Source organism: Rhinoderma darwinii, chromosome 1, assembly GCF_050947455.1.
Source record: "Rhinoderma darwinii isolate aRhiDar2 chromosome 1, aRhiDar2.hap1, whole genome shotgun sequence".
NCBI classification, from domain to species: Eukaryota; Metazoa; Chordata; class Amphibia; order Anura; family Rhinodermatidae; genus Rhinoderma; species Rhinoderma darwinii.
The window spans coordinates 407,216,992-407,235,465 of record NC_134687.1 but is presented as its reverse complement, the minus strand read 5'-3'; the positions used below and the strand labels follow the sequence as shown (position 1 = coordinate 407,235,465).

General features: G+C 47.7%; 1 protein-coding gene across 2 annotated transcripts in view; it reads left to right on the top strand.

The window, feature by feature from the left end:
* Window positions 1-8,930: 8,930 nt before the first annotated feature.
* The window catches only part of RBM23 (RNA binding motif protein 23), a 72,340-nt gene continuing 62,796 nt past the window's right edge, over window positions 8,931-18,474 (top strand). The window contains exon 1 of one of the 2 annotated variants that reach the window (XM_075828927.1): window positions 8,931-9,274. The gene's annotated coding sequence lies outside the window, so the exon portion shown is untranslated. The remainder of the gene's footprint in view (window positions 9,275-18,474) is intronic. The other variant, XM_075828929.1, reaches the window with a different exon arrangement.

Genomic DNA, 18,474 nt, shown 5'->3' with positions numbered 1-18,474 from the left:
ACTTTTTTTTTTAATAAATTCTTTTATTTTCATTTTGTTATTTTGTATCACAAAACGTTCAAAGTATACACAACATAGTTCGAAAATGGCAGTGCAAAACATTCAACAGGTTACAGGTCAGTTATCAGCATCACATAAGTGCATGGGGTCACCTGAGAGTACCATGTCGCTGGAGACAAATGTTTAAGGAATCTCCGATATGCACCCTGAACCCGCAGTCGTGCATGGTATTCCAGAAGCGAGCATGAGAATATTAAAAGGAGGAAATAAAAGCAGAGACAGTGAGAGGGAGAGAAAAAAAAAAGGGGGGGAGGGGGGAGCTGACCTTACACACCGGATCTAGGTGGGAATTCACATACGACTTTTTGATCACTTTTTATTTCATTTTTTGGTATAGGAAATTACCAAAAACAAGCAATTCTGGAATAGTGTTTTATTGGGTTTTTTTCCGGCATCCACAGTGCGGCATAAATTACATGTTAACTTTATTCTGCGGGTCGATACAATTACGGCGATACCAAATTTATATAGTTTTTTTATGTATTGCAGCTTTTGCACAATAAAATCACTTTTTTTATAAAATCGTTTGTGTTCTGTGTCGCCATATTATAAGACCCATAAGTTTTTTATTTTTGCGTGGACAAAGCTGTGTCAGGGATTATTTTTTGCGGGGCGGATTGTCGTTTTTATTGGTACTATTTTGGAGTAAATGTGACTTTTTGATCACTTTTTATAACATTTTTTGGGAGATGTAATTACATAATAGTTTTATAGTTTGGGTCGTTACGGATGCCGTGATACCAATTATGTATAGTTTTTTACAGTTTTTCCTATAATAAAAGACTTATGGGAAAAAAGGCAGTTTGGCTTTTTTTTTTTTACTTGAAACTTGTGTGTTTTTATTGATTTACGCCATCTTTATTAACTTTTTTTTACTTGTCCCACTAGGGCACTTGACGGCCCGATGCCCCGATCGCTACTCTTCTAATGGCTCAGAAAATGGCGGCACACAGTGTATGAGGATTAGATACAGTGGTAATCAGACAGTATAACACGAACATAATACACACACTACATACACAAACATAACTTACCTGCTCCTGCCGCCGCTGCTGCCTCCGATCCTACTCCTCGCGTCTTCGCTGCCTGGAACATACATCCGGAAACCGCGACCGGAAGTAGTCATCTTACTATCCGTCCGCGGCTTCCGGTCCACAAGAAAATGGCGCCGGGTGTCGCTCAGCCGAAGACCTTCCTTTTGGACTGTGTGGGAGCGGCGCATGCGCCGTTCCCACACAGACGGCGTACACCATAGTGAATGGAACGGCTCCCGTTCGCATTCTCTATGGGGATGTATGTGCCATATTCCATCTCTGTATGTGTCGTTAATCGACACATACAGAGATGAAAAAAAAAATGGCAGCCCCCATAGAGAAGTAAAAGTAATAAAAAAAAAAGTACAACACAAAAACACAAATAAGTCAAATGTTATTTTATAACATACTAAAAGCTAATTTATATAAAAAAGTAAATAAAAAGCTAACATAACTGGTATCGACGCGTCCGTAAAAGTCTGAACTATTACGATATATCATTATTTAGTTCGCACGGTGAACGCCGTAAAAAAGAAAAAATTTAAAACATCAGAATTGCTGTTTTTTGATCCCTTCTTCTCCCACAAAAAATACAAATAAAAAGTGATCAAAAAGTCTCACGTACCCCAAAATGGTACGAATATAAACTGTGGCTCGCCCTGCAGAAAATAAGCCCTCACACGGCTAAATCGACAGAAAAATAAAAACTTTATGGCTCTCAGAATGTGGCGACAAAACTCACATTTTATTTTTAACTATCAGTTTTTTCCTTGCAAAAGTAGTAAAATATAAAGAAAACTAGATAAATTTGGTATCGCTGTAATTGTATTGACCCGCAAAATAATGTTAACATGCCGTAAAAACAAAACCACCCAAAATGTTGAGGAATCGCAGTTTTTTTTTCCTATTCCACCCCACATATATTTTTTTTCTCGTTTCCCGCTACATTATATGGTCCAAAAAATGGTGCTGTGAAAATCTACAACTCGTCCCGCAAAAAACAAGCCCTCATACGGCAATATTGATGGAAAAATAAAAGAGTTATGGCTTTTGGAAGGTGGGAAGGAAGAAACAAAAGTGAAAATCCGAAAAATGGCTGCGGAGGGAAGGGGTTAAAGGCATTGTGTTGCCAGAAAAACATGTTGTTTTTTTTTAAATTAAACATTTAGTGTGTGGGTGATTAAACATTGTTCAAATTTTTTTTATTTTTTTCACGAGTCAGGAAATATTATAAATTATTTCTAATTTATAATACTACCCATTTTTGGTCACTAGATGGAGCTATTTCCCAAAATTGCAGCATTGCAACATTGGGTTAAAAGCCTTCGCTCTAGTGAGCTCTCAGCATCCCCCCCTCCTTTATCCTGGCTAGTGCCGGGATAAACGAGGGGTTTGAACGGTGTAACCTCCTACACTGTGTGTCGCCATTTTTTGAGCTAACACACAGCGTAGTAGGTTTACATACAGTAGTAAACACACACAAACACGAACATACATTGAAATCTCTTACCTGCTCCTGCCGCCGCGGCTCCCTCCGGCCCGTCCGCTCCGTTTGCTGCCGCTGGTCCAAGTGCACAAATCCGGAAGCCGCGACCGGAAGTAGTAATATTACTGTCCGGTCGCGACTTCCGGTCCACAGGAAAATGGCGCCGGACGGCGCCAATTTCGAATTGGACTGTGTGGGAGCGGCGCATGCGCAGTTCCCACACAGACGCCGTACACGGAAGTCAATGGGACGGGAGCCGTTCGCAGTCCCTATGGGACTGTGGCTGCCGTATTCCATGTCTGTATGTGTCGTTAATCGACACAGACAGAAATGGAACAAAAAATGGCAGCCCCCATAGGGAAGAAAAAGTGTAAAAATAAGAAAAAGTAAAACACAAACACACAAATGAATATAAACGTTTTTAATAAAGCACTAACATCTTTAACATATAAAAAAATAATTTGTGATGACACTGTTCCTTTAAGTAATTTTCTGGAAGTATTTTTCCCTCTTACACCTAGTTCACACAGAGTTTCTTGGTGCTGTTTTTGACACGGAAACCGCGCCAAAAAACTGCCGAAATCGCCTCTCATTGATTTCAATGGGAGGTAGAGGCGATTTTTTGCCGTGAGCGTAACAAAATACTTGCGGGAAAAAGAAGCGTCATTCTCTTTCTTCAGGCATTTCCGTCTCTGACCTCCTGTTGACATCAATGGGAGGCAGAGAAAGCGGTTTTCGTTGCTGTGTGAACATACCCGTAGGTTACTTTTGCACTACGATTATATTATCCATGAGATGATCAGAACAACGGACATTAAAACCACCATAACATTTTCCGTTTGTATCTGTGATTATTGACACCAATGTTAAAATAAAAACTGAAGGGAAACCAGATAGAATTGGCATTCTGTTTTTATTTTAACATTGGTGTCTATGATCCCAGATACAAACTGAAAACTTTATGGGGGTTTTAATGTATGTTGTTCTGATCATCTAATCGATAATAATAAAAGCGTAGTGTGAAACCTGCGCTCCAACTTCTGCAGTGCGGGGAAAAACTGCATTGCAACATCCTGCAATGTTATCCTAAGGCCGGGTTCCCATCAGTCTGATACACTGCATAAAAACTGCACAGGGCATCCGACCTGGAACCCGCAGCACCTTCTGTCCAAAAAAACACACCACATCATGGAGTGTTTTTTCGAACAGAATTTACGCTGCGAAAAAAACCACTGATACTTACCCCCTCCCTCTGCGATGACATTGCAGGTCATGTGACGCTGCAACCTGTGATTGGCTGAAGCGGTCACATGAGATGAAACGTCATCCCAGGAGGCCGGACTGCAGGAAGAAGGAGAGTGTTCTGGGTAGTATGATTTTTTTCCCTTTTCCATAGTTGCATTTTTTGCGGTGTATTCGATCCGAATCCAGTGCAAATGTCGTAACATTTGGCTTTCTGTTGCAGGTTTTGCATCCCCACTCAATTCAATGGGGAAAACCGCAACAGAAAATCAACAAAAACGCCCCATAAATTGACATGCAGCAGAATTAAATTGTGCACCGCAGGTCAATTTATTAGTGCGAGTACACACTGAGGTTTTTGACGCAGAAACTGTGCCAAAAAAAGTTCGAAGCGGAAAAAAGTGCTTGCGAGAAAAAAAAGCCTTTCTTCAGGCTTTTCTGTCTCTGACTTCCCATTGACATCAATGGGCGGCAGAGAAAGTGTTTTTTTGCGGCAGTTTTTGCCTGTGGTGCTCAATGGCCGTGGCCGAAAAACGCGGCAAGTGTTCTGCCGGTAGGACAAAATCTGCCTCAAAATTTGACCTGCCTGCCGTTTCTTGAACGTATTTTTTGCAGCGTTTTTTGGCCACGGCCATTGAGCGCGACCGGCAAAAAACACAACGAAAACCACTTTCTTTGCCTCCCATTGAAATCAATAGGGGGGAGAGTCAGAGACAGAAATGCGGGAAGAAAGAGCACGACGCTTTTATTCTCGCGGAAAAAAAAACCAAAACACCTCCGCCTCCCATTGAAATCAATGGGAGTTGATTTCGTATATGTTTTGACACGGTTTCCGCGTCAAAAAAACTGCAAAGAAACTCAGTGTGAACTAGCCCTCAACGTTTTCGCTGCGTTTTTTTTTCTGCAGCGTGGGCATGAGATTTCTACTAGATCTCATCCACTTAGCTGCTACTGTAAATGCTGCAGAATTTCCGCCAAGAATTCTGTTTCAGAAATTCCGCAGCGTTCATGCTACGTGAGAACCCGGCCTTAGGGATAAAAAAAATAACATGCAATTTTTGCTATCAAAAAAAGAAAATGTAACTTTTGTTTTGCAATGGAGACATCGCACCTTATAATTCTATATGTTATTTTGCGGTGTTGACGCTATTGAGCCATAATTAGGCGGGATTCACACGACAGGGTTTCCCGGCCGGGTGCCGGCTGTTCATAAATCGGCCGGCACCCGGCTGCATTAGGAATAATAGACCCCTAATGGGGCTATTCACACGACCGATTTTTTGACGGCCGGGAAAACCGGGCATCAAAAAATGGGACATGCCCTGTTTTCGGCCGGGTGCCCGGCCGCCCGGCTCCCATAGAAGTCTATGGGGCCGGGTAATACACGGCCATCACCGGAATGTGTCCCGAGTGATAGCCGGGTCTACCGTCGCTCGCACACTCTCTCTCTCCTCCTCCTCACAGTGCAGAGTGCATGTGAGGAGGAGGAGGAGGGTCTTTTATTGCTCGCTGTAGGAGTCGGAATCCCCAATCCCCGGCCGGGGATTGGGGATTCCGCTACAGGAGAAGTGCGTGACTACACTGTCCATATATGGACACAGCGAAGTCACTCACTTCTGCAGCGGAATCCCCAACGCTATGGCCGGGGATTCCTCTACAGGAGAAGTGAGTGACTACACTGTCCATATATGGACACAGCGATGTCACTCACTTCTGCAGTGGAATCCCCGACTCTATGGCCGGGGATGCCGCTACAGGAGAAGTGCGTGACTACACTGTCCATGTATGGACACAGCGAAGTCACTCACATCTGCAGCGGAATCCCCAACGCTATGGCCGGGGATTCCGCTACAGGAGAAGTGAGTGACTACACTGTCCATATATGGGCACAGCGAAGTCACTCACTTCTGCAGCGGAATCCCCGACTCTATGGCCGGGGATGCCGCTACAGGAGAAGTGCGTGACTACACTGTCCATATATGGACACAGCGACGTCACTCACTTCTGCAGCGGAATCCCTGACTCTATGGCCGGGGATTCCGCTACAGGAGAAGTGCGTGACTACACTGTCCATGTATGGACACCGCTACGTCACTCACTTCTGCAGCGGAATCCCCGACTCTATGGCCGGGGATGCCGCTACAGGAGAAGTGCGTGACTACACTGTCCATATATGGACACAGCGACGTCACTCACTTCTGCAGCGGAATCCCCGACTCTATGGCCGGGGATTCCGCTACAGGAGAAGTGAGTGACTACACTGTCCATATATGGACACAGCGAAGTCACTCACTTCTGCAGCGGAATCCCCGACTCTATGGCCGGGGATGCCGCTACAGGAGAAGTGCGTGACTACACTGTCCATATATGGACACAGCGAAGTCACTCACTTCTGAAGCGGAATTCCCGACCTGTGGCAGGGAATTCCTCTCCAGGAGAAGTCAGTGACTACACTGTCCATATATGGACATTGAAGTCAGTGATTTCTCCTGGAAGGGGGGGGGGGAATGGGCTGTGTGGCATCACCTTCAGGGGACTTGGTGGCATCGCCTACAGGGGACTTGGTGGCATCGCCTACAGGGGGCTGGGTGGCATCGCCTGCAGGGGGCTGGGTGGCATCGCCTACAGGGGGCTGGGTGGCATCGCCTACAGGGGGCTGGGTGGCATCGCCTGCAGGGGGCAGGGTGGCATCGCCTGCAGGGGGCTGTGTGGCATCGCCTGCAGGGGGCAGGGTGGCATCGCCTACAGGTGGCTGTGTGGCATCGCCTACAGGTGGCTGTGTGGCATCGCCTACAGGGGGCTTGGTGGCATCGCCTACAGGGGGCTTGGTGGCATCACCTACAGGGGGCTTGGTGGCATCACCTACAGGGGGCTTGGTGGCATCACCTACAGGGGGCTGGGTGGCATTACCTACAGGGAGCTGGGTGGCATTACCTACAGGGAGCTGGGTGGCATTACCTACAGGGGACAGGGTGGTATTCCTACAGGGGGCTGGGTGGCATCGCCTACATGGGGCTGGGTGGCATCACCTACAGGTGGCTGGGTGGCATCACCTACAGGGGGCTGGGTGGCATCGCCTACAGGGGGCTGGGTGGCATCGCCTACAGGGGGCTGGGTGGCATCGCCTACAGGGGGCAGGGTGGCATCGCCTGCAGGGGGCTGTGTGGCATCGCCTGCAGGGGGCTGTGTGGCATCGCCTACAGGTGGCTGTGTGGCATCGCCTACAGGTGGCTGTGTGGCATCGCCTACAGGTGGCTGTGTGGCATCGCCTACAGGTGGCTGTGTGGCATCGCCTACAGGGGGCTTGGTGGCATCACCTACAGGGGGCTGGGTGGCATCACCTACAGGGGGCTGGGTGGCATCACCTACAGGGGGCTGGGTGGCATCACCTACAGGGGGCTGGGTGGCATTACCTACAGGGAGCTGGGTGGCATTACCTACAGGGGACAGGGTGGTATTCCTACAGGGGGCTGGGTGGCATCGCCTACAAGGGGCTGGGTGGCATCGCCTACAGGGGGCTGGGTGGCATCACCTACAGGCAGCTGGGTGGCATTACCTACAGGGGGCTGGGTGGCATTACCTACAGGGGACAGGGTGGTATTCCTACAGGGGGCTGGGTGGCATCAGCCTACAGGGGGCCGGGTGGCATTGCCTACAGGGGGCTGTGTGGCATCGCCTGCAGGGGGCTGTGTGGCATCACCTACAGGGGGCTGTGTGGCATCACCTACAGGGTGCTTGGTGGCATCACCTACAGGGGGCTGGGTGGCATCACCTACAGGGGGCAGGGTGGCATCGCCTGCAGGGTGGCATCGCCTGCAGGGGGCAGGGTGGCATCGCCTGCAGGGGGCTGTGTGGCATCGCCTGCAGGGGGCAGGGTGGCATCGCCTACAGGTGGCTGTGTGGCATCGCCTACAGGGGGCTGTGTGGCATCGCCTACAGGGGGCTGTGTGGCATCGCCTACAGGGGGCTTGGTGGCATCACCTACAGGGGGCTGGGTGGCATTACCTACAGGGGGCTGGGTGGCATTACCTACAGGGAGCTGGGTGGCATTACCTACAGGGAGCTGGGTGGCATTACCTACAGGGGACAGGGTGGTATTCCTACAGGGGGCTGGGTGGCATCACCTACAGGGGGCAGGGTGGCATCGCCTGCAGGGTGGCATCGCCTGCAGGGGGCTGGGTGGCATCGCCTGCAGGGGGCTGGGTGGCATCACCTGCAGGGGGCAGGGTGGCATCGCCTACAGCGGCAGGGTGGCATCGCCTGCAGGGGGCTGTGTGGCATCACCTACAGGGGGCTGTGTGGCTTCACCTACAGGGGGCTGTGTGGCATCACCTACAGGGGGCTGTGTGGCATCATCTACAGGGGGATGTGTGGCATCACCTACAGGGTGCTGGGTGGCATCACCTACAGGGGGCTGGGTGGCATCACCTACAGGGGGCAGGGTGGCATCACCTGCAGGGGGCAGGGTGGCATCGCCTGCAGGGGGCAGGGTGGCATCGCCTACAGGGGCAGGGTGGCATCCCCTGCAGGGGGCTGTGTGGCATCGCCTACAGGGGGCTGAGTGGCATCACCTACAGGGGGCTGTGTGGCATCACCTACAGGGGGCTGGGTGGCATTACCTACCAGGGGGGCTGTGGCATTATCTACAAAGGGCTGTGTGTGGCAACAAATTTAAATGAAATTCATCCGATTTTAAAACGGACAGGGAAAAAAACGGATGCAACTCGGCCCGGAATGGATGCAAACCGGATGGGAAAATCGGCCGATTTTCCCGGCCGACACTCAGACCCTGTCGTGTGAATGAGGCCTTAAAAAAGTTTATGAACAACAAACAAACCAACCCTAAACATTGATATAATGGCAGCAGAAATTGTCTACAGATATTAGTGTCAAATAAATAGGTGACATGTTCTGCAGCACTTTCTATAATGTGACTGAGGGTCCTGCCTGCAGCAGCTCCACTCTAGCCGCTGCTGTACGTCTACTACAATAGAGTTTCTACGGGGAGCTCCTGTCGCCAAATCTATTCTAGTCATTTCTGTATTGACCTGCGTAGATTGGAGTTGTTCCGAGCAAATTCTGCCGCCAGCAACTCCAATCTAGTCACCTCCCCGGTGAACGGTCCAGAATGGAGTTGCTGTAGAGAAGTCCTACCAGGAACAACGCTATTCTACACGCAACCCTTTGATAACCGCACCTCACACAATTCCTTTTGTTTTCACTGTTACCATTAGGAGGTTCAATCCTCATTTTGATTCTTTGCGGTGATTTGTCCACATACGGCTTCCGCCGAGTTTCCATTGGTGGTTACTCTTTCGCCCGCCTACTTCTCTGACGTCAGGGAGTGTTATTGGTTGGATATGTTCATTACTTTGACAGAAGCTTCTGGAAGCGAACAGGCCCAGGCGCCATATTGGTAATTATAGTGCTGACGGAGTGCAGACGAGAGCGGGTGAGTGTTTTTTGTTTAAAAATCTTTTAGTGACAGTGACAGGAGGTTGCGGCATGGGAACTCTACGATAGCGTAATGGCTCTTTTTGCGAGTGTTTTTTTGTGTGTTTTGTTTACGTGTACCGTATATCAACTGGTGTCAATAATACATCCGTGTTATTGTATGGGGTCACCACTGCGTCGAGTAGCGCATCGAAGTTGGAGGCTGTGATGTACGTTATGTAGTAATGTGTAGCTGGTGGTGTACTGACTGAAATGTCTTGTAGGGTGGAATTGTTGAGAGAGAGAGAGAGAGAGTGTGTGTGTGTGTGTGTGTGTGTATATATATATATATATACACACACCTAATCTATGCGCTGGCCTTCGGTTGGATGGTGCTCTGTGCACAACGCTCTGTTGCCGCCCCCTACACAAACCAAAAATTAACATACTGGAAAATATATACAGCACATACACACATTATGGAATATACATGTAAATATATCGACACGCACGCAGATAACTATACAGACAGGATTATATACAAAGGCAAATTCAAAAATGGACCCGTATATACCCACACAGGCACATATATACGCACAGTCAGTGGCGTAACTACCGCCGTAGCAGCAGTAGCGGCTGCTACGGGGCCTGCGGCATGAGGGGGCCCGTGTCGCCCGCCGGCATGGGCCCCCACCACGGCTGGAGGCTCCGCTAGCAGCCGCTATGGCTGCTACAGCGCGACGCCTCTTAACACTACGGCAGAGCAGGGAGGTATCTCCCCGCTCTGCCATTAAACAAAAGACATGTATCCCCTATCCACAGGACAGGGGATACATGTGTGATCGCTGGCAGCGATAAGGAGAACGGGGGACTGAAAGTCCCCCCCCAATGTTCTCCATCACAAACCTCGGACTTCCGGGGTCTGTGTCGGCAGCTCCGGAGAAATGAATGGAGCGCCGGTCCCGCTTGTGCGCATGCGTGACCAGCGCTCCTTTCATTTTTAGTGAGCAGCGCAGACTCCGGAAGTCAGAGGTTAGTCATGGAGAACTTCAGGGGACTTTCAGTCCCCTGTTCTCCTTATCGCTGCCAGCGATCACACATGTATCCCCTGTCCTGTGGATAGGGGATACATGTATTTTATTAGGACACACTATAGGTCGCATTTTTTTGGGAGGGGGGACGACGCTGTATGGCGTTCCCTACAGGGGGGACGACGCTGTATGGCGTTCCCTACAGGGGGGACGACGCTGTATGGCGTTCCCTACAGGGGGGACGACATGCTGTATGGCGTTCCCTACAGGGGGGACGACATGCTGTATGGCGTTCCCTACAGGGGGGACGACATGCTGTATGGCGTTCCCTACAGGGGGGACGACATGCTGTATGGCGTTCCCTACAGGGGGGACGACATGCTGTATGGCGTTCCCTACAGGGGGGACGACATGCTGTATGGCGTTCCCTACAGGGGGGACGACATGCTGTATGGCGTTCCCTACAGGGGGGACGACATGCTGTATGGCGTTCCCTACAGGGGGGACGACATGCTGTATGGCGTTCCCTACAGGGGGGACGACATGCTGTATGGCGTTCCCTACAGGGGGGACGACATGCTGTATGGCGTTCCCTACAGGGGGGACGACATGCTGTATGGCGTTCCCTACAGGGGGGACGACATGCTGTATGGCGTTCCCTACAGGGGGGACGACATGCTGTACGGCGTTCCCTACAGGGGGGACGACATGCTGTACGGCGTTCCCTACAGGGGGGACGACATGCTGTACGGCGTTCCCTACAGGGGGGACGACATGCTGTACGGCGTTCCCTACAGGGGGGACGACATGCTGTACGGCGTTCCCTACAGGGGGGACGACATGCTGTACGGCGTTCCCTACAGGGGGGACGACATGCTGTACGGCGTTCCCTACAGGGGGGACGACATGCCGTCCCCCCCCCCTGTAGGGGACGACATACCGTCCCCCCCGTCCCCCCCTGTAGGGAACGCCATACAGTCGTCCCCCCCCCCCCCCCCCTTGTAGGGAACGCCATACAGTCCCCCCGTAGATATACTATGTACTATGTAAAAGGGGGGGGGTTTGTAAAAAAGGCACTATCTACAAGGGGGGGGGGGGTTGTGTGACACCCAGGGGGGGGTGCCCCAGTCAAAAGTTTGCTATGGGGCCCAGTCTTTCCTAGTTACGCCCCTGCGCACAGTACAGATAATGTAGATTTTACATGCAGTTCTATGTAACACCACAGTAGGGCTGGGCGATTTTGGCAAAAAATAAAATCTAGATTTTTTTTATTTTTTTTTTATAAACTCTTTAGGCAATTTTTGATTTGAATCTCTATTTTCCTTATTTTTTATTTTTTTTTCTTCCTAGCGCTGAGCGGGCGCTCTGGGGAGAGCTTGCATTATAGTGTCTGAAGTGTGAGCAGGACCCTGTGCAGTACCGGCCCCACCATGGGGTTTTAATAAATAACATTAAAGGGGCTCTGTCACCACATTATAAGTGGCCTATGTTGTACATGATGTGATCGGTGCTGTAATGTAGATTACAGCAGTGTTTTTTATTTAGAAAAACGATCATTTTTGACGGAGTTATGACCTATATTCGCTTTATGCTAATGACTTTCTTAATGGACAACTGGGCGTGTTTTACTTTAGACCAAGTGGGCGTTGTGGAGAAAAGTGTATGACGCTGACCAATCAGCGTCATACACTTCTCTCCATTCGTTTACAATGCAGGTATAAACACACTATAACGCTATTCATGTGTCATCACAATGAATATACATCACCTCCATCCAGGCGCTGATTTGTATTCATTCTCCTGACCACTTCTCTGCATTTCTCTGTGATTTACAGCATAGCAGGCGTAGTCTCGTGAGATTACGCTGTAAACTGTCATTTACAGCGAGATCTCGCTGTGCTGTGCTGTAAATCACAGAGTTGTGCAGAGAAGTGGTCAGGAGAATGAATACACATCATGTCCAGGCTGGTAGTGATGTATATTCATTGTCATGACACATGAGTAGCGTTATAGTGTGTTTATGTGGCTGCACATAGCGATATAGCTATATCGCTATCTGCAGAGTAAATGAATGGGGAGAAGTGTATGACACTGATTGGTCAGCGTCATACACTCCTCTGTACAACGCCCACTTGGTCATATAGTAAAACACGCCCAGTTGTCCATTGAGAAACTGATTAGCATAAAGCTAAAACGATCAAAAATGATCGTTTTTCTAAATAAAAAACACTGCTGTAATCTACATTACAGCGCCGATCACATCCTGTACAATATAGGCCACTTATAATGTGGTGACAGAGCCTCTTTAAGGTCGGATTCACACGACTGTGATTGGACTGTGAAAAAGGGTCCGTGTGTCAGCCTGATTTCCCAGCCTGATCACGGTACGTGTGAATGGGACTCCTGGCATCGTAGTCATTTAGGCTACAGTCACACGACCGTTTAAAAAAAATAATAATAATTTGCATCAGTGTCTCCAAATTCTCATACGTTTTCAGTCCGTCTGTCCGTTTTTCATGGCCGTTTAAAAAAAATAAAATCCATCTTCTTACTTTTTTTTTTTTTAAAGGGAATGTGTTGCCAGAAAAACATGTTTTTTTTTTAAAAATTAAACATTTAGTGTGTGGGTGGTTAAACATTGTTCAAATTTTTTTTTTTTTTTTTTTGCACGAGTCCAGGAAATATTATAAATTATTTCTAATTTATAATACTACCCATTTTTGGTCACTAGATGGAGCTGTTCCCAAAATTGCAGCATTGCAACATTGGGTTAAAAGCCCTCGCTCTAGTGAGCTCTCAGCATCCCCCCCTCCTTTATCCTGGCTAGTGCCGGGATAAACGAGGGGTTTGAACGGTGTAACCTCCTACACTGTGTGTCGCCATTTTTTAAGGTAACCCACAGTGTAGTAGGTTTACATACAATAGTAAACACACACGAACATACATTGAAATCTCTTACCTGCTCCTGCCGCCGCGGCTCCCTCCGGCCCGTCCGCTCCGTTTGCTGCCGCTGGTGCAAGTGCAGAAATCCGGAAGCCGCGACCGGAAGTAGTAATATTACTGTCCGGCCGCGACTTCCGGTCCACAGGAAAATGGCGCCGGACGGCGCCAATTTCGAATAGGACTGTGTGGGAGCGGCGCATGCGCAGTTCCCACACAGACGCCGTACACTGCAGTCAATGGGACGGGAGCCGTTCGCAGTCCCTATGGGACTGTGGCTGCCGTATTCCATGTCTGTATGTGTCGTTAATCGACACACACAGAAATGGAACAAAAAATGGCAGCCCCCATAGGGAAGAAAAAGTGTAAAAATAAGAAACAGTAAAACACAAACACACAAATGAATATAAACGTTTTTATTAAAGCACTAACATCTTTAACATATAAAAATTTTATTTGTGATGACACTGTTCCTTTAATCTTGCTGGGCCTGAACGAGTCTAAAATTTGTGTCAAGTGGGAGGCATGGTGGTAGGAAACAAAGTCCGGAAGACCAACACCCCCCTCACACTTCGCATGGAACGGGTAATACGCGCAGGTTTCCCCGCCCATATGAACTTGTGTAGAAGAGACAGCAGAGATTGAAAGAACGGGCGTGGAACATGTATCGGGAGGGCCTAAAAGATCTAGAATCCGCGGTAAAATATTCATTTTAAATATGGCGCACCTACCAAACCAGGTAAAGGTACCCGACGTCCAAGAATCCAAGTCGCTCTTTACACATTGAAGAAGTTAAGGAAAGTTCACCGCGTAAAGGCGAGACAGATCACTGGGAAGCCGGACCCCCAAATATTTAAGCGCGTCCCTCGCCCATTTAAAGGGAAAGGACTCGGACAGGTCAGCGACAAGGGTCTGTGGCAACGAGATGTTAAGAGCCTCAGACTTCTGATATAATGACTTTCTTGTTGGCCATTACATCGGCCCGTAGAGTAAGGCCTCATGCACACGACTGTAGCCATGTGCACGGCCGTGATTTTCGGGTCGGCTAGCCACGGAGTGTCGGCCGCGAACCGCCCGCAAATCAATGCGCCGGGTGAAAACCACGGTCCTGTGCATGGCCCTATAGGAATGAATGGAGCCACATTTCTCCTGTGGTTTTTTTCGATTCAGGTGTTTTGTGCTTTTCCTCCATATACTCTACTATTAGATGACAGGGTCATCTTAAAAACCTTACCGGGATTTCTTCCTGAAGTAGTCTCCCCGTTTCATATAGACCAAGAAATTGTTCTTCCCTCTTTTTGTAATTCCCCGAAAAATCAGAGTGAACAGCAGTTTAACTGCCTGGACGTAAGGAGGTGCATAGTCCAATACCTAGAAATCACTAAAGATTTAAGAACCTCAGAAAATCTGTCCAGTTCCAGGGTCCCAACAAGCGTTCGGCAGTCGGTAGATCCACTGTAGCGAGATGGATTAAACAGGCTATACATTTAGCCTGTGTAAGTCAGAATCTCCAGCCTCCAGAGTTCTTCCGATCCCACTCCACCAGGGCTGTGTCCACTTCCTGGGCTGAGAGAGCAGAGGCTTCCTTAGATCAGATATGGAGCTCTCCTCACACCTTCCTCAAGATTACCGATTTACAACTACATACAGCCTCTGACTTGGCCTTTGGTAGAAAGGTATTACAAACTGTGGTCCCATCCTAAAGTTTGACGTCTATTGTACATCACCAGGGGCACTGTCATAGGTGAAGGGGTAAAATATTGATTACTTACCGGTAATCTGCTTTTCATGAACCTATGACGGCACCCCTCTGTTACGCTCCCTAATTCTTGTAGCGTATATAGTCCTCATAAAGTTGAGTGCCGACTTGAAAAGGGATCCCTTGTAAATACTGTATATACGAAGGTCTGAGGTAATTCCACTTGTGGTACAAAAAATAAATAAAATATTTATATATATATATTCTTATCCTGAGTTCTTCCTAAGACTGTGTGTGTGTGTAGAGGTGTGTCCTTTTTTTATATCCTCAGGCTTCCTGTCCAGCAAATGGGATGTCTCTCCAGGGGTGCTGTCTGTCACGTAGGGTCTGTGAACCCCTGGGCCGTACCACCTTGGCGGTATGGCAGCTGGCCAACAGGGCGCAGGTCAATGTCTATAGTTCGTATAGGGTACCTGTGGCAGCTCGGACAGTAGTAAAGCAGGCTCGGCTGGGACTATGCATCAGGTAGACGTCAGGCGTGGTATACAGCACGTCACGACTGGCTCACCATAGTACTTGACCAGGATAGTACGGAATGCAGGGAACAGGGACACACTAGGAGACCATTGCATAGACAAACTAGGGAAACAACAACAACAACAACAACAACGCTCAGGCGTTGAAGCAGGGGCTGGACCCCTCTTATAGTCCAGGTTACTCACGGCCTTATGCTTCATCAAAGTCCGGTGCCTTTAAAAGCGGGCACGAGAGTGCGCACGCACCCTACGGGATCCGGCTGAGGTGAGTGGAAGCGAGTGCTGGCGTTGTCATGGGGAGAGTAGCGCTGATGGCCACGGACATGACGCGGTCATAGGTTTATGAAAAACCGACTACTGGTAAGTAATCAGTCTTTTTTTTTATGTTCGATTGGAGAGGTGTGAGGGCTTATGTTTGTGGAACGAGCTGTCGTTTTTATTGGTACCATTCTTTTGGTACATACAAGTTTCTGGGCACTTTTTAATGTGTGGGTTTTTTTTTTGCGTTTTAAATTCTCTGTTTTTTACGGTGTTCACCGTGCGAGTTAAATAATGGTATATTATAATGGTTCAGGCTTTTACGGACACAGCGATACTAATTTTGTGTTTTTTTTCTTTACTTTAGAGAAATGGGAAAAGGTATATTTTTTTTTTTGGGACTTGAAATATTATTTAGTTATTTACTTTATTTTTTTTTTATTTTTCTCAATAATCTTCTTTTTTTTTTTTTTTTTTTTTTTTTAATTATTCGTCGTCGTCCCCCTAGGGGACTTGAACCAGTGATCATTAGATTACTGGTACAATACACTGCAATACTAATGTATTGCAGTATGTTGTAATTTTTACAGGCTCCTGTAACCCCACGATATCTGTTCCTGTCCGTTAGTCTCGGGTGTCAGCTGGAATACACAGCTGACACCCATGCCGCGCGTGACCCCACTACATGCTATTAAGTTGTGCGCAAAGGGGTTAATGCGCAGTGGATTGGGCGTAGTGAAAATTGAAATTTTTCACTGCTATGTCATTTTAGTGCACAGTATGTTGTGACCAGTTTGTGCCACTGAAGACCAATACCTCATAAAATATTAATCGGGTTCTGCCAGGTATGGCGATGGCATATCTGTGGACGTAAACGAATGTTTGGGCACGCTATAGGGCTCAGAATGGAGAATTTTTCTTTAATTTTTTTTCTTCAATTTTTTTTGGGCAAGCAAGGTGACTAAACACCATCAATTCTGACTGTTTTTTTTTTTATTCCCTATGTTTTGCAGCATTTGCGCAATAAAATCATTTTATTTTATAAAATTATTTATTTTTTGTGTCGCCATATTCTGAGAGCCATACTTTTTTTTTTTTTTTTTTCTCAGTTCAAGCTGTGTAAGGGCTTGTTTTTTGCGGGATGGGATGTAGTTTTTATTTGTACTATTTTGGGGTACATGCGACTTCTTGATCACTTTTTTTTTTAATTCTATATTTTGGGAGGGGATGAAGGGATGAATGTAGTTGGAATTCAGAATTCTGTGGTTTGAAAGTCACCCCTGACTTCAAATATTTGGGGATTTGTATTACCAGGGAAAATACTCGGTCCATTGATTTAAATGTCACACCTTTACGGAAATACCTTAACCCCTTCCCGCTCCTGGACGTACTATTAGTTCATGGTAGCTGTAGTGTTCGCGCTCCATGACCTAATAGTACGTCACGGGAGGAACAGCCATCCTCCCGACACATACAGGAGCTGTGACAGCTTCTGTCTCGTACAGCAGCTGCCGCAGCTCCTACAGCGGGGATCGATCACTGTGTCCCTGCTGATTAACCCCTTAGAAGCCGCGTTCAATAGCGATCGCGGCTTCTTAGGGGTTAAACTACCATCGACGGCCCGTTACACAATAGCGGGCGGCGATGGTTGCTATGGCAACCGGAGGCCTAATAATGGCGTCCGGCTAGGTCCTCTCCGGAAGCCTAGTGGGTCCTGACAAAGTCAGCGTGTAGCTGACAGCTCTAATACGCTGCACTGCCTTCGCGAATTGCGATCACGGCCTCCTGCCCTCAAGTCCCCTAGTGGGACAAAGTAAAAAAGTTGTGTAAAAATAAAAAGTTTTAAAACTAATAAATGTAGTAATCCCCCCCCTTTTTTTTTTTTTCCCCCTGATCAGTCCTTTTTAATAAAAATTAAAAAATAAACAAACTATACATAATTAGTATTGCCAAGTCCGTAACGGCCTGAACTACAAAAGTATTTTGTTATTTATCCCGCACGGTGAACACCCTAAAAGAAAATAATAAACCCATACCAGAATGACAATTTTTTTTTTGCCCACTTCCCCTTCGAAAAAATGGAATAAAAAGAGATCAAAAAGTCACATATAAAAATGGTACTGATCGAAATTACAGTTCGTTATGCAAAAAAAGTCCTCACACTGCTTTCTTGGTGAAAAAATAAAGTTCTGGCTCTTAGGGCGGATTTACACGAACGTGTGCGTTTTCCGCGCGCAAAAAACTGCGTTTTGCGCGCGTGGCAGGTGCGTGACAGCTCCGTGTGTCATGTTCATGTGGATGCGCGGCTGCGTGCTTTTCGCGCAGCCGCCATCATTATGACACTCCGTTTGGATGTTTGTAAACCGAAAAGCACGTGGTGCTTTTCTGTTTACATTCACTCTTTTCCTGCTGTTGCGCGAATAACGCGTGTCCCACGGAAGTGCTTCCGTGTGGTGCGCTTGATTTTCATGCAGCCATTGACTTCAATGGGTGCGTGATGCGCGAAAAACACAGAAATATAGAACATGTCGCGTGTTTTAAGCAGCGGACTCACGCTGCGCAAAACTCACGGACTGTCTGCACTGTCCCATAGACTTGCATAGGTCCCTGCGACCCGTGTGAAAACCACGCGGGTCGCACGGATGTATATCAGGTTCGTGTAAATCCGCCCTTAGAATAAGGCAAAACAAAAAGTAAATGATTTTTTTATATAGTATGTTTTTGTTATATAGTATGTTTTTGTGCTTATGTTTAT